A 9,077-nucleotide genomic window follows, 5' to 3' on the forward strand; every position below is an offset into this window, starting at 1 on the left:
TTATTTACCGACTCCTACAGAGTACCTTTCTTTATCCATGTCTTATATGGTGAAGATGTTTTCATTATACAGTATATTAAACTCCCCATGTGATGTCCACCAAGAAAGCACGACTGATTGACTTATTGTTATTTGGCTTTTTATTAATCTTTTATTAAAGGGGAAATATGGCCACCCTTAGCTTTTTTTTATATATGATTAAAGAACAGTCCTTGTACAATCCTCGCCCACACTATTAACTGTAAACTTTTTGGATGGGGGTAGGTCATACAAGGTCAGGGCTCACTCACATTTGCTGCCTGGGGGCCAGGAATATCTTGTTACACTCCTGCCAATGACATTTGTGCTTTATTGTAGAACTGGGACAATAACATTCCTATAAACTGGAATTTGATAGCCCCTGGCTAGGACACTGGCCTAGTGAGATCCTATTTACCCATCTAGGTGAAGATCTGGCGTGTTTGTAAACTAAAACATTCAACTAATCTCTGTCTCGAAACAGCTCGCCAGTGAGGGATCTGTATTTCATAATACCATCTAATCTAATTGGACTTTATTATCCCAGGATTAATTCCTCCCATGAGATAATGAATGGGAATATAATAAAATTCAGCTTACAGATTTTATTTCAAACAATATCTGGACATCAACAGCAAATAAGGGGTTAGCACAGCATTAGGTGGAAATAATTGAAAATTTCTGTGTCTTTAAAAACAGCTTTAAACCAGTGCCAATATGACCAATATGAATTTCACCGTTCTATTGCTGTTCCACTAGTAAACCAGCATCAGTACAAAGGGCCAAATCAAGCAGGTGATACATAAATATAAGAACCACTGATTTCTGCATAATTAATGTTTTTAAACTTGACCTGTTGATTGCAGTGCTGGTTACTACTATAAATATACATATATTTTCATGAATATTGTGTGAAATATGAGAATCAGAAATATGAGGATGTCTTTTACTAATGCCCTTCCATGCTAAAACCCTAGCCAAAGACACCTAAATTAAAAATGTTATAGCAATAATCAGTAGCAAGCATAACACAATGCAGTCACAGTCACAACGCAGTCATGCCCTGATTGACTTCAGAATACATTTTTTATGCCTTTGGACATGTACTCTGGGCTTATTCCTAGACCAGAAGAAGACTCTCTGTGCAGGATAACACTTGCTAATACATTCATTTTAGATGACCCCCCCCCCCCCCAGAATATTAAAAGGGTTCGCAGATTTGACCTGTGAAGGCATGATCATCTTTAAAAGGGTGGCATGGCTTTCTGTGCTATAGTTTGTCAGGTGTAGGATTAATTATGGGATTTTTTAGTTCTAGGCCATATGTTTAATTGCCATAGAAACATCGCACATTCAGTCTAATTATTCTGACTTAATTTTAGGCTGTCTGAATTTGAAAATAAAGAAAAAAGAAGAAATACTAGGACATACACTGAGTTGTAACTATTTTCCCAAACCTGGGAGGGAATTCAAGGTGGCTTTAATACAAATATGGCATGAAATTAACATAAAATGTTCATTTACAGTTTATGATTTACAAATCATAAAAACTAATTCACAATTGTCTTAATGCCACTTTTTTTTCTTGCCATCCAGTGCCAAAACGTTGGGGCTAAACTCTACAAGCGTTTTTTGTGGATGGAGTTGGAGCGAAAAAAATGCATGTGACAAATGGGACGTAGTCGCACACGTCAGAATATAATTTGTTGCAAAAACTACTTGTCATTTTTTCACATGTAAATGCAGCATGCTGCGTCCAGACAGAGTAATGTTTTTTTGCATTGTAATACATTCACTGTTGTGTGTTGATGCAGGAATAAAACACGGCGACTTTATCTGATCCAACTTTACATTACAGTCTATGAAGGTCAGATTTTGTAGGATCTTACAAAATCTTGTGGTGTTACGTGCTTTTGCATGGCGGATCAAATTAAATCTGTCCCACAAAATGTGAAGAAAAACACTTGTTGAGTTTAGCCCTAACTTGCTGTAAGTTTTACTTCTGATTTGTATGGAGAAACATGCTACTCCTAACTCACTAAATGTGAGTTCTGTGTTCTGGCAGGAAAATAATACTCCAAAATGCTGTATTCAGGAAACCAAGTAAGTCTTTTGCGAATCTGACTTCAAATTCTGGACATTTATCTGAAATGAGATGTTATTTTTTTGGATTTAAAATATCAATGAAATGGAGATGCTCTTTTTAGAGGAAGAAGGAAACAATGCCTGAAATAGCTACAATCTCAGGCACTTGTGAGGCATTTTTAATGAAAAGAGCAAGGAGACCTATTTATGAAGTAGACAGACATGACTGCCTTTGCACCACGGGATGTGTTAGAGACAGAGCACAAGCAGAGTTGTACTGAATATAGAGCGACTACAGGTCCCATAATACACTATCAGGGAAGCAAGGAACAGGAAGGAAGGGAGTAGCAGGAGCTGCTCATTATTCATGCTGAGCAGGGATGGAACTCATAGAGCAATAGCAATGTTGCTTAACCCTCTCTCTGCCAGATCCAATCTCCCTGTTACATCATAATTATTATAAATTCCCATTAGATTCCATTAGGCAAGTTCCCCAGTTAATTATCAATGGAAACTCCCTGAATACCAGTAAATGTGTCAGTGCCATATGATATGCTCAGATTAAAATCAATATTTAATTAATAATAATTAATATCCTATGCATTCTTATTATAGAGCATAATTTAGCCTCTTTTAAAAATAATATACATTAATATCTATAATGTTTTCTCAGCAATTTTAATACATTCCATGTTATCTCTCACCATTGCAGTGGCCTTGTGTTCCTATAATATACTGCTGTACAGACTCTTCCCCCTTTTCTGTTTTTCTCTGAGGTTATTTACAGCTTTGAGTTTTCCATACATCATTTTAGTTGGCACTTTTGCAGTAGGGAAGATTCATATTACTTCCAGTAAACACTTATCTGTGTGGATGACTACATGCACTAAGGTTGCTACAGTCATAGGTTTCTGTTTAAATGAACAGTATGCCACCAAGGCCATCTTTAGTAGCAATAGGGATCTCATTAAGAACTTTTTTATGCTAAATAATGTGATCTTTCCCTTGCAGTAGAAGCAAAACATTCCACACAGGATGTGATGTGTGCAAAGAAAACTGCTTCCATGATATTACATAGGATAAGAGATTATAATTATACATTTATTCCCCACCTGCGATTTTTCTTCTATCATTGTCACTTTGATGTCAGGAGGGGTCCATTAATTGAAGGGCAAGGATGCCACACAACTGCGCATTTACTGGCTAGACAAAACTTTTTTTGTACTATAAACTGAGGGTGATCAGAAAGGGAATATGGGAAAATTCAAACTACATTCACAGCTACTTAAGTCACACACATTATAAGCTATAGAGCTCTGGTGTGTGGTTGTCTAATGCTGAATGCCTTGGTGGGAACAGAGCAAGCAGGAACTGAGTTACCTTTTATTTCACCCTAGCCACTTTTGTTGGTGTGTGGTGACCTCTGACCCCAAATCCCACCTCTTTCTGTCTGTGTAAAATACTTTCTCCCCTATGACCTTCTGGGCATTTTATGTAGGGGGTTACCCAGAGCCTTGCACACAGCTCTAGAAGAAATGTACTTTCTTTAGGTATTATTTTTTCACAGTAGTAAAGGCAGTCACCTTAGACTCCCAAATCAAACAGAGCCCCAAAATATTTCCAAGCAGGATTCACTGAGTCAACTTTTCAGTATAATATTTAATAACACTTTCCAGTAGCCTATAAGGATCCAAGTTCCTGTTGCTCCTGACTGGCAGGCAGCCCTTGGAAAGATAAACAGTACTGAGAAGGCTGGCAGAAAGAGAAAAGTAACTATTCAGAAACATAATGTGGAAAAAAAGGAATATTTCCTCCCCCATCACCTTTTTCCTTAACTGCACTCTACATGATCCCTTGTCAGCACCAGCACACTTCAAGGCAAAATGGAAAGGTAATGACCCATGTGGCAGATTTACAGTTAGCATCCTATTTAGTAATCCAGATACTGGCGGTAAATCTACTGCTGTCCTCAGGTCTGTTAGCGTTTGGATGTTATGTATCAGAAGGAGCATTCGTAGGGCAGAGAGTACTGCTAACATTTTAAAGCAGAGTTCTTTTTTGGTCCAATATCTGTTGGAGGCCCTTTGCTTCCTATTAGAGTTTCATAAATACCCTCCACATGGCAAACCAAATGCCCTTTAAGTTGTCCCAGCATTCCACTGCATTAGGCCAGACTCACAGTTTAGGTAACACTGCTCTAAAGCAGGGATATGAAGTGTGGAAACCTGCTAGAAATTAGTTTTTTTACTCGTCTTTTCCAGCTTGGATGTCTTCCTCTATGGCTACACAGCAGCTTTGCTTATATAAATTATAGTAGTGTTTCTGAAGCAAACACACCAGTGCAGTACATTATTATTTGTAATACTTTAAAACACTTTAATTTTGTGTTTACTGTTCTTTTAACAATAACCTGGTCATACACAGGCAGTGTTGCATATACATCTCACCAATTATCCGGGCAGCTGTTAATGTGGACGGCAAACTGACAGTCTTCTGTTGATTCAACCATTAGGCAAAATGTAGTCCTGTCCCCCAAACATTCAGTAAATCAGGTCATTGGTCAGTGCAGTTTTGCCTCATGGCTAATCAGCTTTCCTGTGTGCAGCAGTGGTTGAATGGCCAAGGCAATTTTTTGAGGGGATCAAAGTTTAGACCAGGGGTGGGCAAACTATAGCCCGCGGGCCAGGTCCGGCCCATTGGTCTTTTAGCAGCCTTTTAGGAGTCCATTGTTAGCAATCAATAATATAAACCCCTGCAATTGTCAGGGTTAGTATTATGAATCATTTAAGCTCCCCAATTCTTACCCTTTTCCTTCCTCCAAATGGACCACAATCCACCCACATTTATCTCATTACTCCACCCCCTTGAATCACCTGCCCCTTTACATCATGTCTGATGGAAGATTTAAGCTATGAGGTTAGACTGTCAAGGTTGGGTTTTTTTCTTTGGAAAAGAGGCGCTTGCGAGGGAACATGGTTACTCTGTACAAGCACATTATAGGGGATTATAGGCAGATGGGCCACCCCTTTAGATAAGACGAGGAATGGAGCTTCCATTTGAAGCAGCGTAGGTGGTTTTTCACGGTGAGCACAGTGAGGTTGTGGAATGCCCTTCCTAGTGATGTGGTAATGGCAGATTCTGTTAATGCCTTTAAGAGGGGCCTGCATGAGTACATGAACAAGCATAGTATCCAAGGCTATTGTGATACTAATATCTACAGTTAGTATTAATGTTTGTATATATAGTTTATGTATGTGAGTGTATAGATTGGTAAGTATAGGTTGCATGTGCTGTGTTTTCTTGGAAGGGTTGAACTTGATGGACTCTGGTCTTTTTTCAACCCTATGTAACTATGTAACTATCACTGCCCCATTATGTCACCCTTTTTCAAACAAAACAATAAGCTGACTTATTGACAAAAAAAGTTAGCGGATAGAGGATACAACTTTACATCTGTTCTAAATTACCTAATTTATTTACTTTTAAAGGTATTTTCTGTAAAAGAAACTCCCCTATATATAGCAAAAATATGTACAAAACAGAAATTATGAGAGGATGATACTCCTTTTGAAGGACTATTTTTTCTATTTAAAGCCAATGTGCAGTCCCTTTCCTTCCCCATGAAAACTAAATACATTAGACCAGTGCTGTTCAACTGGCGGCTCATGGCCACAACCTTTGTGTGGCCCCCACCTGTCTGGCTGCTGTGGCTGCTTACCTTTGTGTAAGCTTAAAATGGTATCAGTATTGCGATAAACTGGCCCCCTGACTGCCATATGCTGCCTGTGTGTGCCATACTTTGCCTGCCCTATGCTGCCTGTGTGTGCCATACTCTGCCTGCCCTATGCTGCCTGTGTGTGCCATACACTGCTTGCCCTATGCTGCCTGTGTGTGCCATACTCTGTCCTATGCTGCTTGTGGGAGGTGAACCTGGCAGGGGTTGTTTTGGGAGTTTGTTAGCATTTGGATACAGTCATTATATGGTCCATAAGGTGTGTAATTATGTGCTAGGGGTTGCTCTGCTATCCACAGGGGAGGAGGAGGAGGCATATGAATTAAAGGGTATGTCTTAATATGACATTAACCTCTTTAACATATGAATGAAGGGTGATATTCCTGCAGTGAAGCACCAACCATTTGAATTCTTGCTGTGCCATTAATGTGAGTATGGTCTTAAAAGTTCTTGTGATAACATGGGTTAACATGGATCACAACTGGGTGCAGTTTAGAAAAGGGGAGTGGTCAAAACTGGCTTCCATTATCGGCGCTCCACCATGTAGGCCAGAATAATTCTGGCCCTCAGTACCACAGAAGTTGGATATCACTGCACTAGATTATATACTGAAACAGTTGCTATCTGCCTTTTGCTAACATTGTACAAGATTTGTCTTAATCCTGTAGAGTTATGTAGGCCATATATTTTGCAGAAAAATACCGTATACCAGATATAACTGAATTTATTTTTATTCTATTCTCTTGAAACATCTGTAGTTCTTACACAGACATGAGTCCAGAGACAGTAAAGCTTATTTTTTTGAGATGGCAATAACAGGATTGTATGAGGTTTAGTATAAATTAACTCGCAGGGGGTAACATTACTCACATTGTATATAGAAAGTACAGATTGGCTAATGGGGTGTTAACGTGTGAGCAAAGTGGAGGAAGTTAGAGTCTTGTGCAGCTGCAGCCCTTGCTGTGCCCAGATGGAAGCTGGAAGGAAAAGTGTCAGCTCACATGCATGACAAAGGAAGAGAAAAAAGCAAAATAAGGGAAATGACTATCATTAAAAATCTCTACAGTGTTTGCCATACTTTTTACTTTTACAAATTACACTTTGTCATTGATATGCAACAATTGTTCTTGGCTCCCTAGTTCTGCCCCTTTATAGCATCAAAGGAGTCACTTAATCCATTATGGGGTGGAATGGGGCATATGAACATTCCCTTTTGTTATGTCTTTGGGCATGCCCTTTTTCCTGTCTGTGCCTATTTCATGTCTTGCTCTTTGTCTCCAGATAATGCATTTTGAAAATTGGGGTTTTAAGATTTTGTGTGTCAAACAATGTGCAAGAATGAAAAACATAAAGTTTTTCCAATACTAATATTTTATTCTTTGGGTGCATTAGCTTGTTCAGCCTGTATAAGGCACATGCAGCTCCAAGCAAAGAAAAGTCTAGGCTATGCATATTCATCCACCACACTGGAGCCATTGGTATATACAGTCTCCTGGTGTCTGGCCTAAAATAAGGTTTTACATGCCTGGCTCCATTCAGACGTTATTCTGTTTTGAACATGAATGTTTACCTTCATTAAAAATCAGAATTTGGCATTTTGTTTTGATGCCCAGGGAAAAATTTAATTTGGCAGGAATGAATGAAAAGGGATTCTGCAACTCACTAAAAATGGCAAACTCAGCTGCATTTCAACTGCAATGACTTCTGAATGAACTATCTCTCAAAACTAGCAGCCACCCGCTCCTTACTAGAGGTAATAAAATCCATTTAAGCAGCTATTTAAGTAAAATAAAGTGGTAGGAAATATTTAGGTTGAAGGAAAATAGCATGCTCTTTAATCAACACATAGCATAGCTTATTACTCAGGTGCCACGGGTGACTTAAGGCAGGGCCATGCTTGTATCTTATCTTTATCACCTGTCAGTAGAGGAACAGGATTAAAGCCAGTGACACAATCAGCATCTGTTTGGAACTATGCACATGGGATGGATTTCACCATGAGAATACTTGTCAAGACTGAAATCTGCACTTTATGCAGGGTAAGAGGCAAATGCCATTGCTGTCACTGCTAGAAGACACAGAATGGATTCTGGCCATATTGGCATTTTCTTAGTTAGAAGAGAAATAACTAAGTGTGACATAGCCCTTACTTCCCCAGCAAGGACAACCCCTCTGACAAGTTTCCTATTTATTACAACATAAAAATCAAGTACAAGCACAATTTCTCTGATGGGTGCGCACTCCAAACACAAATGGAGGTGGTTAAGAAACAAAGCTTTATTTCACATCAATCCTGAAATTTATGTAAAATAAAGCTTTGTTTCTTAATTACCTCCGCTTGTGACTGCTGGGTCTCCCTTTGATATGGGTCTGTGGCGCTGCACCCAGACCATTGGATCAGTGTGGTGAGTGGCCATGAATAAATTTGGTTTATCCGATTTTTAAAAAAGCTAGTTGTGAGAAAAAATACCCCCTGAGCGAAGGGTGTGGGGCAAAGCAACTAGACCAATTTTATTAAGTTAAGACTGGCTGTTTTAAATTTGGTTCAATTGATTGAGTGGCTTAGAGCAGACTTTGAATAACTGTGCTTTCCTACTGTCTTTGTTAGCCTACTATACCTCATATGTAATAAAAGGCACCAAGTTTGCCCAGGAGCAGTAATCAATAGAAACCAATAAGATGTTTGCTTTTAAACAGGTGACCAGTAAATACTTCCAGCTATGGGTAACTGCTCCTGGGAAACTTTATTACATTATCCCCTTAATGTTTATTTTTGTAACAAATGTAGAGGATGTGAAATAATTACTTGTCCCTATCGTTGCAGGTCCTACGGTGGTAACTTATGTCCTGTAGGTGGGAAGTATTCCCATTGGTCTAAGTTTTTTTTTCATATCCCTAGTCCATTAAGGAGGTACAGGAAATATCGTTCTTTCCCCCATTGACAATCAGGGCTAAATCGTCAGATATGGAGGTAGAAACAATAGGGATTCTACCTCCACCTGCCGATTCAGCCCTAAACACAGATTTTGCTCGGAAGCCTTCAGCAGTGCCTGATCAAAATCTTTTAACCCACCTGATCGACGAGATGACTGATATCTGCAGCCTTTGCGATATCGGTCAAAAAATGAGGTTTCATACAATAATATTGGTGCATGTATGGCCAGCTTAACAGATCACACACGAGTCAGACACCGGCAAGAGCAGTTATAAGCTGCACAAAAGAGATATTGTTGGTTTAGTA

The sequence above is a fragment of the Xenopus tropicalis genome, chromosome 4 (assembly GCF_000004195.4).
Source record: "Xenopus tropicalis strain Nigerian chromosome 4, UCB_Xtro_10.0, whole genome shotgun sequence".
NCBI lineage: Eukaryota > Metazoa > Chordata > Amphibia > Anura > Pipidae > Xenopus > Xenopus tropicalis.